General features: G+C 40.9%; 1 non-coding gene across 1 annotated transcript; it reads left to right on the forward strand.

The window, feature by feature from the left end:
* The first annotated feature begins 2,368 nt into the window (after window positions 1-2,368).
* Window positions 2,369-2,487, forward strand: LOC145397569 (5S ribosomal RNA). Its single transcript, XR_013896994.1, has one exon. It is a non-coding gene; the product is annotated as a 5S ribosomal RNA (ribosomal RNA).
* The last annotated feature ends 15,505 nt before the right edge of the window (window positions 2,488-17,992 follow it).

A 17,992-nucleotide genomic window follows, 5' to 3' on the forward strand; every position in this document is an offset into this window, starting at 1 on the left:
CTCTTTGAAAGTTTGGTTGAAACAGGGATGTGTCATGTCTCCATGGTTGTTCAATCTGTACATGGATGGGGTAATAAAAGAGGTACAAGGTAGGGTAGTGGATGTTGGAGTGGCCCTGGTGAGAGAGGATAGTGTTTGGAAACTCCTGTGCTGTTGTTTGCAGATGATACTGTGTTGTTGAGTGAAGACGAAGGGGAGCTGCAAGGCTTGGTGGATGAGTTTGGGAGAGTGTGTAAGAAACGGAATCTAAAGGTGAATGTAGGGAAGAGTAAAGTGATGGTCTTTGAGAGAGGTGAAGTCAGTGAATGTACAGCGAGGTTGGATGGTGAGGAATTGGAAAATGTGAGTACGTTTAAGTACTTGGGTAGTGTGATGAGTAAGGATGGAGGTTTGGAGGGTGAAGTGCTTGAAAGGGTACAGCAAGGAAGAAAGGTTGCTGGTTCTTTGAAAGCAGTGATAAGAAACAGGGAAGTGAGCATGGAAGTGAAAAAGTTACTACATGACAGTATTGTGATACCAACTCTAACGTACGGAAGTGAAGCTTGGACGTTGTTGGAAGGACACAAGTCAAGAGTGACAGCAGTGGAAATGAGTTATTTAAGAGGAGTCTGTGGAGTCACATGGAGAGACAGGCTGACGAATGAGGATATAAAGGAGCGTTGTGGTGTTGATGTGGATGTGATAGGAAGCGTTATGAGGAACATACTGAGGTGGTTTGGCCATGTGGAGAGGATGGAGGGTGAAAGACTGACGAAGAGAGTGTATGTGAGTGAGGTGGAGGGGGAAAGAGGGAGGGGGAGGCCGAGGATGAGATGGAGGGATGGGGTGGAGAGGTGTATGAGAGAGGGGGGTGTGAGTTGGGAGCAGGGGAGTGAAATGGCGGGGGACAGGGCGACTTGGAGGCGATTTGTTTGTGGCCACCCCAAACGGGACTGAGGCGTCTGGCAATAGATAGATAGATAGATAGATTGATGTTCGAATGTACTGCTGTGCCATAAAATACACTAATGTAGTATTATACGACATAATTATCCTAATATCCTCATCCAGCCCTCTTTTCCTGCTTTGGGTTTGGTAAAGTCCAGAGGGAAAGAAATACTCAAGACTCTCTGTACCTTTGACAGCAAGTGGAAAATGAGGAGGGGTGCTGCTAATCTCTCTTCTGCTGTACCTGACTGTAATTGTGGTTTGATAGTGTATTGTGCCGTGTAATGTTTGGAATAATTTTGTACGATAGTAGGCTGTGGTATATTTGTTTGTAATAATGTTCTAATGTAGTAATTTGTCATAGTACTGACATAACGTTGAACGATATGAGACTCTGTGTATTTGTTTGTACTGATGTACTGATGTAGTGGTGTTCCATCAATTGTAATAATATAATGCTGCAGGATATAGCGCCCTGATGTATTTTCATGTAATAATGTTTTGATGTAGGTGGAGTAATACTGTGTCATATAATGTCCTGATTCAATACTATACGATGTAATTTCAGATAATTATGTGAAACTGATATTGTTGTTATGGAGTACTGTAGCATATATTTATGTAATATTTTTATCATATAATATCCGAATGTATTTGACCCGTAATGAAGTGCTGAAATAGTATGTTTGTATAAAATGTACTGATGTAATGTACAATATAATGTTCTCTTGTTGAATTCATAGTCTATGTAGAATGCAGTCTTGAAACCCGCGAATTTCAAGTTCCCTAGCTCCACAGTGGGTGGATGGAATCGACTGAAACTGTGCATGATTATAGACGTTAATGACTACTACAAATGTGCTTCGTACATACATGAGATATATCCGCCAGGTCAGGGGTCAAAGGTAATCAAGTGCAGAAAATATGAAAAGCAAAAAAAATTACTACTTTGCTCGCGGAAAATGCTAAGACCCCAAAGATTATTAAGTTGGGGCCCATGATTGTTGGGTGGAATGTTGCACTGGAGTACCTCCATATACAAGTGACGAGTGCCGAAGCTCACTTCCAGTCGCTAACAAAGCTTGGTCCACTTAGAGCTGGCCATCGTCGCCTACTGGCTTGTTATTTTGAATTTCTGTACCAATTATTTCTCTAACTAATAATGTTCTGATGTACAACCGAATTACATAATATTGTTGTGCATTAACTCTGACTGCAATAATGTTCTGACGTAATATCCCAATAAATAATGTTCTTATGTATTACTGTACCGAGTGATTTTCTAGTGAATTTACTGTCCTTAATGCCCTTGTCCAATACTATGCAAAAACATTCTGTTGTCTTATATTTAGTATTGTTCTGAGATTATTTTGTTGCCTCCAGTTTGGAGATAAAATTTCCAACTAATACAATGTTCATATTTAGGACTGTAGTATAATGTCCTAACGGCCATGCCACGTTGAGTACACTGCTTCCCGTCCGATCAGCGAAGTTAAGCAACGTTGGGTCTGGTTAGTACTTGGATGGGTGACCGCCTGGGAACACCAGATGCTGTTGGCATCCTTACGTGTCAAGTGGGGTTGGTGGAGGATTAGTGCCCCTCCCTGTAAAACAATTAACTCTAAGCCCTTGACCACCCCGTTTGGGATACATGGCGTCTGGCAATGGATGGATGGATGGTATAATGTCCTAATGTAGTGATGTGCCATATAATATACTGATGTATTGCTGTATTATACAGTACAATGATGCATTTGGCTCTATTAATGTTATGATTACGACTGAGGGCGAAGCCCTCTCAAGTCTCTCGTCAAGTAGGCTATAGTCGTTCTATTTTATGAAGGCAGTTTGGGTGGGGTGCTCTGGGACCTCAGTCTGTTAGCTCTGTTGTCACATCGTCCCCACACACGTGCTCTCTCTCTCTCTCTCTCTCTCTCTCTCTCTCTCTCTCTCTCTCTCTCTCTCTCTCATATTTATATTAACTACTACTAATTGTATTTTCTTTATTTTCTCTCTTGTTTTCGACTTTTTTTCCACACCACCCCTGAGGTAAAAGTCTATAGGTGCGTTTTTTTTTTTTTATAGCTTCCATGGCGGGAGACTGACCGAGTATGACCCGCTCACACAGGGCTGTCCCTCGTGTCACCACCTGACAACGTCGCAAAAGCAACTCTGACAAGTCTTATGAAATTTATACCATACTATAGCTTTTTTATTGAATTACATCTATACAGAGTGTTTAAAATTCATTTATAAGTAGTTACTAGCTTAAAATAGGAGAGTGAGAGAGAGAGAGAGAGGTGAACACAAATAATTACACGTGTGTCGGCGGCGATGTGACAACAGAGCTAACAGTGTGAGGTCCCAAATCGCACCACCCAAACTGCCTTCATAAAATAGAACGACTGTAGTGGCATTTTCTCATGTATGAGCGACCCAACGTGTTCCGACCCTGCCCGACCGTAAAGCTTTTGAGAAGCTTATATCTCAGCAGCTGATCACTACATGGTTTACACCATATGATAGACCCATTCTTTAAGATTTGTTTTTGACAGGTTTCATCACACCCAGGTGGTGCACGTAACACGCGCCAAGTGCAAAATGTCGAAAACCTTCAAAACAGGGCCAGAGACCAGACAGTTTGTTGTAAAGGTATGACCTGGTAGGTAGACAGCCATCAGTAAAACGCCTTTGTCGGCGAGGTACGCGCAAGGCAATTTAAATTCTAAAGCATTGAAAAATCGCCTTACACCCCGAGGATGCCTAGAGCATATTGATATCTTTAGTGGAAAATATTCTTGAGAAAGGAAAGAAGTTGTATGCGGCCCTCACGAATTTGGAGAAAGCATATGACATACTGGATACACAAAAAAATGTGAAAAATATTAAGAATATATGAAGTAAATGGGAAGTTCTTGAATACCGTGAGGAGTATGTATGAGGGTGCTAAGGCTGCAGTGTATGTGGATAATGAACTGAGTGAATTTTTCTAACTGAGAGTTTGATTACGGTAGGGATGTGTAATGGCTCCATGGTGATTTATCCTGAATATGGATGGGGATATGAAAGGTAGGGCAGTGGATGTTCGAGCGGCCCTAATGAGAGAGGGCAGCGTTTGGAAACTTCCTATACTGTTGTTTGCAAAAAAATACTGTATTGTGAAGTAAAGACGAAGGGGAACTACAAGGCTTAGTATATGAGTCTGGGACAGTGTGTAAGAAACGGAATCTAAGGGTGAATGTAGGGAGGAGTAAAGTTATGGTCCTCGAGAGAAATCAAGTCACTGAATGTACAATGCGGTTGGATGATAAAGAAATCGAAAATGCGAGTGATTTAAGTACTTCTGTAGTGCTATGAGTGAGGATGGAAGTTTGGAGGATGAAGTGCTTGAAAGGATACAACAAGGAAGAAAGGTTGCTGGCTCTTTGCAAGCAGTGATACGCAATAGGGAAGTGAGCATGGAAGTAAAAAAGTCCCTGCGTGATAGTGTTGTGATACCAACTCTAACATATGGAAGTGAAACTTGAACCTTGTTAGAAAAGTCAAGAGTGGGAGCAGTGGAAATGAATTCTTTGATAGAAGCATGAGAAGTTATGTGGAGAGACAGGCTAACTAATGAGGAAGTGAAGGAATATTGTGGTGTGAATGTGGATGTGATAGAACGCGTTAGGAGAAATACTGTACACTGAGGAGGTTTAGGCATGTGGAGAGGATGGAGAGAGACTAACGAGGAGAATGTATATGAGTGAGGTGGAGGGAAGAATGGGAAGGGGAGGCCGAGGATGAGATGGAGGGATGGAGTGGAGGAATATATGACAGAGACGGGTGTAAGCTGAGGGGAGGGCAGTGAAACTGCTGGGGACAGGGCGATATGGAAGTGATTTATCTGTGATCACCCCTTACGGGATTGAGGCGTCTGGCAATAGATAGACAGATCTGTGTGATGGTAGTAATGTTCTCACATGGTACTACACTATAATCAACTGATATATTTGACTGCAGTAACCATTTGATTTAGTACTATATCATATTCTGTTCCGATGTGACTCAAGTAATATTCTGATTCATTTGACTATACTCATTTTACTCAAACCTGGCCTAAAACTGCCATCTCTCAATCTTGATACTGAGACGTAACAACTTATTAACGCTACAGTATGATGCTAATTACAAGAATGTTATATGGATGGAAAAGATATAGAGTCATAAAATCGCCTCAGTCTGTCATTTTGGTACATGAAGTTAGCTGCAAAGGGACAAAAATCTGAGTCAGATATAGGTAACAGGACTGAAGTATTGTTATGATGTAATACTTTGTCATATATAGTTCTGGTTTATTAGACTGCAGCATTGTTCTGATGCAGTATTATGCTATGTAATATTCTGATATATCTGATTCCAAAAAAACAGATCTAATACTGTGTTTCACAAATTCTACTGTATTTCATTGCAACAGTAGTCTTATTACCCACCTTAGCATATTATAGTCTAATGTATTTGGCTGTAATGATTTTCTGATGTAGGATGCTATGGTAAAATGTTACTAATGTTACAGTGTATTTAACTGATGTTCTTATGTAGAATTGTAAATATTTTTTTAATCGGGTTCCCATAATGTTCTTAGTAGTGTACAACGCTTCTCTTTAACCCCTCCCCCCCTCATTTGGTTAAGCAGCCTGTGTTTCCCAGTATTACTTTGTCTTATGGAAACATAGCTTTTTGTTTTCCTTCTATTTTCTTTTATTTTTTGTTACAATAATTTCTCCTACAGTGTGGTTTTGCAAAATTTCATTCCTTCTTTATTTCGTTTTAGCGTTCTAGGCGATTCTTTGAGAAAAAAAGTCTATTATTCTCCAGAAACGTGCTAAAAAGACTGGCTAGTAATGTTGTTGGGACTGTGTTATTATATAACTGAATGGTCGTCTTTAATTCAGTTGAGGTGGGTGCGTGATATCTTGGTTAGCCTGCTTTGGCAGTAAATGAAGCCCTATCTCTCTCCTAAAAATAAATAGATGAATAAATAAGTGAATGAATATAGACTGATAAATCTATATTATAATGATCCAATTTCTGGGTTTGTTTGTTACCTTAACTCAGCAAAAAAGGCGCAACGTAGTGCAATGTTTTGTTAGAGCTCTGACTTGAAGAATAATGCAATTTCCAGGTCCAACCGGGCTACCGGTCCCTGAGTTATGACTCATTTCTGTCTTTTTGACATTGAGCGCAGGCAGCCGAAGGCGGCCTTTAAGCGAGTAAACAATAAGTGGAATTTAAAGCCTTTCAGTCGTTCTCTATACACATTGACACAAAGCCTCCACTCTAATTGCCAAACGTGATTAACCAGAGCGCCCCCGAGGCAGTGTAATTACATTCGGTGCCATAATTATGGAGCTAAATACAGTCCTGGCATTGAGAGGCATTTCTGGTTAATTTGCTCTACACCAACTGCCTGAGGAGCTAATTAGAACTGAAGGTGATTTAGTTCCAGGAAACACATGCTGAGCCCTGACACTCAATTACCTAAGCAGACAGAGAGAGGCTCATTTTGCTATTACGAGAGTTGGAATGAATTATTTGCTTTTAATAGGAAAATATATTTACAGTAAAGCTTTCTACAAGAAAGAAAGAATCCTTTCCCTCTGCCATCTTCCCCAGAATAATAATAATAATAAAAAAAAAACTTGGATGATTTCCTCTGCCAGGACACATGGGCCAAAACAGTCTATCTATCTATCTATTGCCAGACGCCTCAATCCCGTTTGGGGTGGCCACAAGCAAATCGCCTCCACGTCGTCCTGTCCCCCGCCATTTCACTGCCCTGCTCCCAACTCACACCCCCCTCTTTCATATACCTTTCCACCCCATCCCTCCATCTCATCCTCGGCCTCCCCCTCCCTCTTCCTTCCTCCACCTCACTCACATACACTCTCTTCGTCAGTCTTTCACCCTCCATCCTCTCCACATGACCAAACCACCTCAGTGTGTTCCTCATAACACTTCCTATCACATCCACATCCACACCACAATGCTCCTTTATATCCTCATTCGTCAGCCTGTCTCTCCATGTGACTCCACAGGCTCCTCTTAAATAACTCATTTCCACTGCTCTCACTCTTGACTTGTGTCCTTCCAACAACGTCCAAGCTTCACTTCCATACGTTAGAGTTGGTATCACAATACTGTCATGTAGTAACTTTTTCACTTCCATGCTCACTTCCCTGTTTCTTAGCCCGCGCCGTCCAGGCGACGTGAATTAACGTCCGCACATGATGTGCACTCATGTCCCGGTGACGTGAATTATCGTGGCAACATTGCAAGGTCCCTAATTTGCACAATTTTCAATTTTCGCGAGTGATTTCGCGAGTGATATTTGGCACGTATACACGGGATACCTTCCTCTATGCCTCTACAAGATGCCAAGCAGGGACAATGCCTTACACTGCATAACCTCTCCCCCCCCCTGCATGCCATTATCTCAGCAATTCACCTGTTACCAGTGACCTGGCCAATAAAGACATTCAGGGCCAGAGTGATTCCCCAATCGATGACAATGTGGAGGACAAAGTTTACATAGCATTAGAGGAAGAAACAGTCAGAAATGATGATTAGGTAATGTGGGAAAAAAAAGGTCATGAATGGTGATGAGTTAGTGAGTGAAACAATGCTTATAATGCCTATATTACTGTTTGAAAACCAATATACTCTTGTACTACATATAAATTCGTACCAAGTAAATAAATAAATACTGTTTATGAGTGGATAAAATAGTTACTTTTCTTTTTTGGTGCCAGCCTATTAGAAAACCCAGTCAGGTAAGGAAGTACTTGTACCTAGATCGAGTATTTTAAACCTCAGGTGAGCGATTTCTCTATGAATTTTCGATGTTTCTCACCAAGAGCGGATGTTTGAGCCAAAAAAAAAGAAGGTCCAAAAATGTCGGGACTGGGGCGTACCACTGCCCAGAAAACGTCGGGATGGGGCGGGTTAACCCGCCCCGTCCCGGAGACATGAATTCACGTCCTCACATGATGTTCACTCATATCCCGGAGACGTAACGCGGCAACATTGCAGGGACATTGCAAGGTCCATAATTTGCACAATTTTCAATTTCCGCGAGTGATTTTTGGCACATATACACGGGACACCTTCCTCTACAAGATGCCAGGCAGGGACAATGCCTTACCCAGCAGGACCTCCTCCCCCCCCCGCATGACCTTTTCTCAGCAATTCACCTGTTACCAGTGACCTGGCCAGTAAAGCCATGTCATGCCACGGTACGAAATTCAGGGCCAGAGTGATTCCCCAATTGATGACAATATGGAGGACAAACATTAGAGGAAGAAACAGTCAGAAATGATGATCAGGTAATGTGGCAAAAAAAGGTTAGGAATGGTGATGAGTTAGTGAGAGAAATAATGCTTATAATGCCTATATTACCGTTTGAAAACCAATAAACTCTCGTACTACACATGAATTCGTACCAAATAAATAAATAAATACCGTTTATGAGTGGTGTAGAATAGTTATCCTCCCATAGAACTCGTTTTCTTTGCAGCCAGCCTGATAGAAAACCCTGTAAGGTAAGGAGGTACTCCTACCTGAATCGAGTATTTTAAACCCCAGGTGAGCGATTTCTCTATGAATTTTCGATACTTATCACCAAAAGCGGATGTTTGAGCCAAAAAATAAAATGTCCAAAAATGTCAGGACTGGGGCGTACCACTGCCCAGAAAACGTCGGGATGGGGCAGGTTAACACTGTTTTCAAAGAACCAGCAACCTTTTTTCCCTGTTGTACCCTTTCAAGCACATCACCCTCCAAACCTCCATCCTTACTCATCACACTACACAAGTACTTAAACGTGCTCACATTTTCCAATTCTTCACCATCCAACCTCACTGTACATTCACTGACTTCACCTCTCTCAAAGACCATCACTTTACTCTTCCCTACATTCACCTTTAAATTCCGTTTCTTACACACTCTTCCAAACTCATCCACCAAGCCTTGCAGCTCCCCTTCGTCTTCACTCAACAACACAGTATCATCTGCAAACAACAGTACAGGGAGTTTCCAAACACTATCTTCTCTCACCAGGGCCACTCCAACATCCACTACACTACCTTGTACCTCTTTTATTACCCCATCCATGAACAGATTGAACAACCATGGAGCCATGACACAACCCTGTTTCAACCCAACCTCCAAAGAGAAAAATTCACTTAGTTCACCATCCACACGCACTGCAGCCTTAGCACCATCATACATACTCTTCACAGCATTCAACAACTTTCCATCTACTCCATATATTCTTAATACTTTCCACAATCCTTGTCTATCCACCCTGTCATATGTTTTCTCCAAATCCATGAAAGCTGCATACAACTTCTTTCCCTTCTCTAGAAACTTTTCCACTAAAGATCTAAGAAAGAATATCTGATCTACACACCCTCTTCCCTTCCTAAAGCCTCCCTGTTCTTCTCCAACTAATTCCTCTGTTCTTTCTCTAACTCTGTCAAAGTATCCTACCATACACTTTTCCTATTATACTAAGAAGACAAATGCCCCTATGATTACCACACACTTCTTTTTCCCTTTTTCCTCTGTACAAGGGAATAATTATACCTGACTTCCAATCCTCTGGGACTCTACCTTCCTCCCAGGCCAATCTGCACATCTTCCACATTCATTCTACTACTATCTCTCCCCCATGCTTCAGCATTTCACCACACACTCCATCAATTCCTGGGGCCTTCTCCAATTTAACTTTCTTCATTGCTTCCACAACTTCTATCCTACTGATTTCTTCCTGTCTTATCACCTTCCTCCTTCTCCCAGCCATTCCCCAGCCACTTATACTCGCATCACTTCCACCCTGTATGTTCAACAATTCCTTAAAGTGTTTTCTCCATCTGCTCACTTTTTCTCCCTTCTCCACTAGTAATCTACCATTTTTATCTTTCACTCCCCTGCTAACCTCACTTCCACCCTGTCTTACTCTCTTCACCACTTTCCAGAACATTTTCTTACAGTCCCTCCACTTTACACTCAAATTCCTTCCAAAATCCTCATCCACTCTCTTCTTACTCTCTCTTACTAATCTTTTCACCTCTCTCTTTCTTTCTACATATAACTCTTCCGCCTCTCAACGTCTTCCACGCCCCTATTTCTCATCCATTCATTGTATGCTTTCTTATTTTGTGCCACAGCCTGTCTCACCTCTTCAGTCCACCACTTTGTTCCTTGCACCCCCCTCCGTCTTCTCTTCCTCCCATACACCACATCACATGCTGCACATATTTCTTCTGTAAATATCTTGCACACACCTTCCACGTCCCCCATCTGCTCCAATTCATATTTGCCCAATCGTTCCTCCACTTCTCTCTTATACTCTGCCTTTTTCTCATCCTCTTGTAACCTTTCCACTCTCCTTGCAACTACTCCTTCCTCTCGTCTTTCCCTTCTTCTATTCCTCCATCTTACTTGTATCCTAATTCTAGCCACCACCAAGTAGTGGTCAGAAAGTCCACTCCCCGAACCTCTATAAGCTCTTGCATCCATTACACATCTTCGCATCCTTTCATCCACACACACATAATCAATCATTGCCTTCCTTTCATTCAGTTCACCACCCACCCTTCTCATCACTCGCCAAAACAGAAGATGCCTAAATATATTCATTTTGAAAGATTGTAAGTCCCAGATAGTGGGAGAGACAGGATGGGAATAATGGTTCCAAAGCTGACTAGTTGCATACATGAAGACCTCTGTGTCACGGGGTTTTTGAGAACATGCAATATTAAAGAATAATATTCAATAACACTTGATAACAGGACAAAGAACTGACTTCTGAAAATCAAGCAATGATTACTTTATGCCGGCTTACTTCGCCGATTCACTAAGGACGAGAATTTATAAACTTTCTCAATAGTACACAGCAAAGACTAATTTTTCACACGTGCTGTTAATTGGTACTGTTAACCTCTGGAGAAAGTGACTCCACCCCTGACAATCAATATCTAATGTTATTACTGATAAACAGGTTCTTGCCGGTGCATTAACTCCTGGTTGCACAACGGATTTTAAGCTTAATAGAAAAGGACTGGCCTAAGTACCAGTTATGAATAATGCAAAGCGTTTATGCAAACTAGGAGCTATAAGTGAAATAACCTTAATATGGAGAAATAAAGCACAAGTTTACATTACATTAAGCTCAAGAAAAAGAACTGTTAATTTATTGATTACAATGAGATAAATGTACGTTACATGTTTCAAAATTAATTCAAAATAAGGAGAACACACTCACTCGCTCACTCAAAAGCTAAACTCTTAAGCCTATTAAAAACGAAAGAAAAATACTGGTCAGAAAAGGGGCTAGGCAGGATGAACTGGGCGTCATTGCTGAGGAAGGACACTGCCACACACGCTGAACCTCTACGCCGGATCACACTGAGTGGAGACTTCAGAAACCCGCTGAAGAACGACCTGGTCTCACGGGGCTTCAATCCTAACTGAATTCAAACAAGCGAGGCAAGGACTGAGGCCAGCTGCCAACTGGTAACGGCTAGAAGTGAGCGAAACACGCCCATAATAAATCACTCAGCGGAAGCGCCAATGTCACACACAAGGACGATCACTTATGAAACAGTGAAAAATGTTATGAAAACACTCCCGATCGGGTGAATACGTGGCGGTTGACTGAGTGATGCTTACTGGGATTCAACTAGAATTCGCGGTTTCCCACAAAGTTCAATGTCACGAGTTTATTTAGATTGAAAATCGCGCCAATTCGTGACACTCTGAATCATGAAGAAGATGGAGATGATGCAGGTGAAGAGAACGATGAAGAAGAAAATGAATATGAAGATGAAAATGAAAATGAAGATGCTAATGATATGATGATGAGGATATTGATGATGGAGATCATGACGATGACATAAACCTAGATTTATGTCTGCTGACTGCACAAGGGTCGCCAAGGGTTACATTCAGGCTTTGCAAAGTCCCAGTCTTCCCTCATACTACGACATGCACAGCATCGAATTTACGATCCAGGATCCTTTTTCAGTATCGGGTGCGAAAAGATCTAGTGGCCAACCTCGGAGCAGAACCTGGGACGTTTCACTTGCGGGCTGAATATGATTCTGATTGCACCACCACCTCTCTCAGAAAAGAGAGAGTGTAATTGAACTGGTGCTGCCTGTCCACCGTAACTGTGGAGCAATACAGCATTGCCCGATGGCCGCTTACATTTATATCTTGTTGATAAACACTGCTCTGACGAACAGAAACTCAGACTGATGGATACTACTGGTTATCTTTATTACGTCTCATACTGTAGTACCCGAGCTACCAGTTGTACTAAGGGTTGAACTTTTGACTTTGCTCTGTGCTCTTTGATTAATTGCTCTCAAAACCAAATTACTTCTTTCTTGCATGACCATTAACCATTCAGTCAGTTTTGGTGCAAATCAGATCAAAGCTGTGTGAGTTGACCTCAGCCTGTGACTTTAACTTTTGACCTTTCCCTGTGACGTCGACATTTGACCGATTGCTCTGAAAAACGAATCCCTGTATCCTTGCCTAATCCTGAAAATTGTTTCAGTTCTTCTTCTTGTTTGACCTTGACCTTTTACCTAATGTTTCAGAAAACAACATATTAATCCCATAACCGATCCTAAAGCCACACACAAAAGTTGGTCTAAATCAGACCAATAATGTTCCAGTTATTTTCATCACACACAGACACACGATCTCTTGTTTCTTGCCTTACCTGCAATACTTCCACTAAGTCTGGTGAAAACTGGATAAACCAAGCTAACCTCGATAGGTGACACCTTGACCTAGCAGTGTGCTCTTGATCTTTGACAAATTGTCCTAAAAGAAAAAAGAAAATAGGTCAACTCCATGGCTGACAAACAAGCATTCCACGAAGTTTGGTTAATATAGGATGAACGGATTTTGAGTTATTGTCACACACACACACACACACACACACACACACACACACACACACACACACACACACACACACACGAAATCGTAATGAAGGGGGTTATCTGAATCTGCTTCTGGGATGTGTCTCTTCAAGGTGAATATGGCGTATTATGGACAGTGTTTTATGACTGAAGAAAGCTTTATCACTACAACGGGACATTTAAAGTTGGTGATAACAAGAAGAATTTTTAGAGTCATCATTGTACTGAAGGTATAGATAAGATTATTTCTAACCTCTACTACAAGGGATCATCCTATTCTGAATAAAATCGTCAGGTTGTTGCAAGAATGAAAATGATGAGAGAGGTAGTGCTGAAATGGAGAGAGCAGTGAGCTGCTCTCTGAAAGAGCGTGAGAACGATCAGAGACTGGGGCAGGGTACAGTTTATGGATTTGAATTTCGTCAAAACCATCTCCCTTTATCTTCCACAAGATCCTTTGACATGTCATACAACGTTTTTGCTATTACTCCACATCATTTCTTGATGGGCTTTATCTAGCATGTGTCAGTATGGTGAGGCGGCATGTATTAGAGGCGTAACCGTGGCATGTGTAGGCCCCCGACACGTAGGAAGTCTGCTAGGAAATGGGGAATGGACTATCTTAGACTCAGGCGGGAGTTGGAAGCACAACGGAGAAGGTATTATTCTGTCCTTTTTGTAGCTGGAATTGAACCAAGGAAATCCTTCTCTGTTTATCAGTGTGTGTCCGAAGTTAAACGCGAGAACACTGACATAATCCTAAAGCATTTTAATGGTAAGAATTCTTTCCTCGACAATGCCCTCTGCCCAACAACATTCGGTTAACGTGGGTAAATCTGTTTATCTCTTTAATTTGTCTCTGTTGTTTTCTTATATCACCCTGTCTTCTTGCATTCTCGTATTCTTTTTATCTTACTGAAGGGGAAGGGGTTTTATGGTATTGTTTGTCTTAATTTATCTTTTTTTCTCTCCCTCCTTCATATACGAATTATATACTACCTGTCAGCTAAGGTCACTCGATCAGTGTACAAGGTGACCCATATATACCTCTCCAGTTTCAATTCACCAAGCGATATTTCTTGTGTTGTGGGGACGACTCATTATTATCGGTGTCTGCCATGCATCACTTATTCATCTCCTACTCTCATGCCACAACCAAGGTCTAGACTCCCACAGTAGCCGAATGAGCCGTTCCCGCAGCACATAAGATATTGCCACGTGAGTTTCTAGTGGAGCGCTAATTGCGAGTCAGCCATTATATAGGTCAGTTTGAGCCTCTGAATACCCTTATCTTTGACGTTTAATGATGTTCTATAACACTTTCTGGCTCATATGACTCCACATCTCCTAGTGATAATTTTAATAAACTACTGCATAACTTGCATTTATAGATTTTATTTTCAGTTTGTCACATGGAGCATGTTGAATATACTTAGATCTTAGTCAAAAGACATTGTGTGTGTGTGTGTGTGTGTGTGTGTGTGTGTGTGTGTGTGTGTGTGTACTTACCTAATTGTACTTACCTAATTGTATCTTTACAGGAATGAGTCAAGCTCGTACTGTCCCGTGTCTTAAACCATATTTATCGTACATATCCTTTTACTTGTGAATTGTTTTGGCAAACACTATTTCATTCGGTAATGCATTCCAATGATCAATTGCTCTGTTTGGGAAACTGAATTTCCTCACGTCCTTATCACCTCTCTTTTTATGCAGTTTTTAAGCAGTGTCCTCTTGCTGATGCTTCCCCATATGTTAAGTAATCATTTATGTCTATTTTCTCCTTCCCTGATATGCATTTATACAGCATTATCATGTCACCTCTTTTCCTTCTCTCCTGTAGTGTTGGTAGATTCAGTTTATTTAGTCTTTCTTCGTAGCTTAGATCCCTTAAGCTTAGTATCCATCTTGTAGCGGCCCTTTGAACTTTTTCAATCTTGTCTATGTGTTTTTTTGAGATAAGGACTCCAGACTACTGATGCATACTCCACGGTTGGTCTGATGAATGATGTTATTATCCTTCTTAGCATGTCTTCATTTATGTATGTGAATGCTATTCTCATATTTGCAAGCAGTGTATACACACACACACATGTGTGTGTGTGTGTGTGTGTGTGTGTGTGTGTGTGTGTGTGTGTGTGTGTTTTAGGGCAGCAGAAATTATAAGCAATATCTAGTAAAGTATGTGACTAGTTTAATGTGGTATTTGGTTAAGGAATGGTATACCTGTAATACTCCAGAATTATACGGTTAAATTTGTCGATCAAATTTACAGTCCTACGTAAGTAATCCTGATAGAGACATATAAAGAAAAACACATGTAAATAAGCTTTATTGTGAATGCACGATATTTAAAACTTGGACAGATAGATGATACTAAAAGGAATTACCGGAGTAGCTTGTAATAGCTGTTAGATCGAAGGTGAAATCTTTCACAATGGATGTCCTTGATGAAAAATTTTCAGGGTAATGGAAGGGATGCTTTTAAGTGAAGTGTGGAGTTTTTACCAAAAGGAGTGAGGCATGTGTAAGAGTGGGAAAGAAACAAGGTGAATGGTTTGAGGCAGAAGTGGAGTTACATAAGTGATGTGTTATGACGCATGACTGCTTAGTCTGTTCATAAATGAACTGATGGGAAACAGATGTAAGGGTGATAGGAAGCAGTGATAGTTTTAAGGGATGCAGGGAGAGGGAGGGACTGCAAAGTAAACTTTTTGCTGTTTGCAAATGATAAACCTCGACAAACTTCAGCAGTTAGTATCTGGTCTTGGAAGACCTTGTAAATGGAAGATATTAAGAGTGAATGCGAAAAAGAAAAAGGGGGATGAGGTGAAAAGATGAGACAGATCAGAACGATATGTAAGAGTGAATGGGAAATATATCCAGGAAATAAAGTGTTTTAGGTGTTTAGGCGTTAAAGTATGTAGACACAACAGTAGATGAAAGGCAGGGACCTGAAATAAGTCAGAGGATTGCAGGGGCAAAAGAACTAGGGCCAATGAGAACTATATGGATGGAATGATATGTTTCAGACGAGGATGAGGACTGTATGAAGGAATAATGTAGTGGTGCCAACTGTGCTACATTGACACGAGGCATAGGCTTTCAACTGTAGGGATGGATAAAGAAGAAGAGGGTGGGCTGGGAAGTCGTAATTGTGAAGTGTCTCAAGTCTACATGTGAGGTGAGAAAGTTTGACAGGATGAGAAATGACACATAGCGAAAGATGTGTGGATACAGATGAAGTATAATGGAAATGGTAGACCAGAGAGTGTTAAAATGATATGGCCATATGGAGAGAATGTGATGAGCGATTGATAAAGTTTAGAGCTCAGAAGTGGAGGGGGTGATGAGGAAAGGCATAAGAGAAATTGGAGGGATAGTGTGAAAAGTACTTAGAATCATCGAGGTCTGAGCATCCACGGTGGCGAATGTCGTGTAGGATAAAATAAAGTATGTACAATGAAGTGGTTTATGGGGGATGAATCGGTGTACGTGATCTACGACATGAAGACATGGAAACTGCAGTGAGCTGGGATTGAAAGGAGAAAATAGATTAAGAAATAATAAATGAATTAGGATGATATGATGATGATGGTGATGATGATGATGATGATGAGGAGGAGGAGGAGGAGAAAGATGAGGAGGAGACTACAAAGGAGTACATAGGAAGTAAAGATAACACGAGGCCTGTTGAACCATGACGAGGTTATCTGTTGGAAAAAAGGCTAATTCTAAGATGTAATCCACGTGTATGAGAAAAGGAGAGAAAAGAGGAAGGGTCTCCCGCACCCAGAGCACCATCCGGTTTAACCAGAAAGGAAAAAGATAAAGCACCATGTCTGTTACAAAGAACAAGCAAAGAACCTTTATAGAAGAGTCAAAGGAGGAACAACTATGCGCCATGTAATATCGATTCTACAGATCTGTAAAAGAGATGCGAACACTATCGCAGAATGTTTTCATTATTAAGTAAACGACTCACAGTAGTCAGCACCAACTTCAACTTGGAAATAAATGAGACTCAGTTATTTTTAGCCTGTAGTCTCAAAATATTTTGTCTAGCAGAGTTTTAAACGTTGCACTAACTACAGTTGCTGGTAACCTATTCCATTGTTCAACTACGGGACCATAAAAATAACCTTTCTCTATATTAATGTTGCATCTCGTATACTTGAGTTTCATTCCACTGTGTCTGATCACAAAACCGTTTTGTATTTAGAATAAATTACCATATCTAACATCATCTAATTTATTATGAATTTTAAATACCGTACCGGAACTTGTTTTAGATCTCTAAGTCGTCGCATTTTGAGAGAATTTTTTGTTAGTTTCTTTAGCCTCTTATCAAAGGGTAAATTTCTCTGCGATGGGATCATTTTGGGGATCTTAACTCATTTTATAAGATATTCATACTCTTGATCCTATGTGCAAAAAATTCTTCATTTATCAATAATTCTTGTCATTACCTATTACAGCAGATAGCGCAGGTACGCAGCTAAATCCATGCAGGTGCTATGTCATCACTGGCAAAGCTCATGTTTCTCAGCAGTTACTAATTTCTCTCTTCTATGCAGAATTTCATACTTATTAAACAGAAACCGCATAGTATTTTAAAATTATATAACCTATGTATTATATATAGAAGTCAACACTCTCTCTCTCTCTCTTTCTCCCTCTCTCTCTCCCACTTTACTTATATATATATATATATATATATATATATATATATATATATATATATATATATGTATATATATCATCATCATCCGGACCTCCTTTCCTACCCAAGGGCAGGGTGAGGAGTAGCAATGTCCAGACAGCCCAAAATTGCCCAATCCAATGGGTCACGCTTCCATTCACTCATCATTCAAGCCCCCGGAATCCTGGCTCTATCAGATACGCCAAAAACATTCACCACGTTCTGTAGCTTCGCATATCGTATCCAACAGAGTCAATCCAGACGCTGCCACGTTAAAAAGGGGTGCCAAAAATCCCTGATCATGTACATCTCCTCACAAAATTCATCCAGGCAGCTCGATCTCCTGTCAGTTCCCTAGCCTCACCGACTTCCAAACCTCTCTTCC

This window comes from Coenobita brevimanus, chromosome 41 (assembly GCF_032717465.1).
Source record: "Coenobita brevimanus isolate Jiangsu-jjx chromosome 41, ASM3271746v2, whole genome shotgun sequence".
Lineage (NCBI taxonomy): Eukaryota > Metazoa > Arthropoda > Malacostraca > Decapoda > Coenobitidae > Coenobita > Coenobita brevimanus.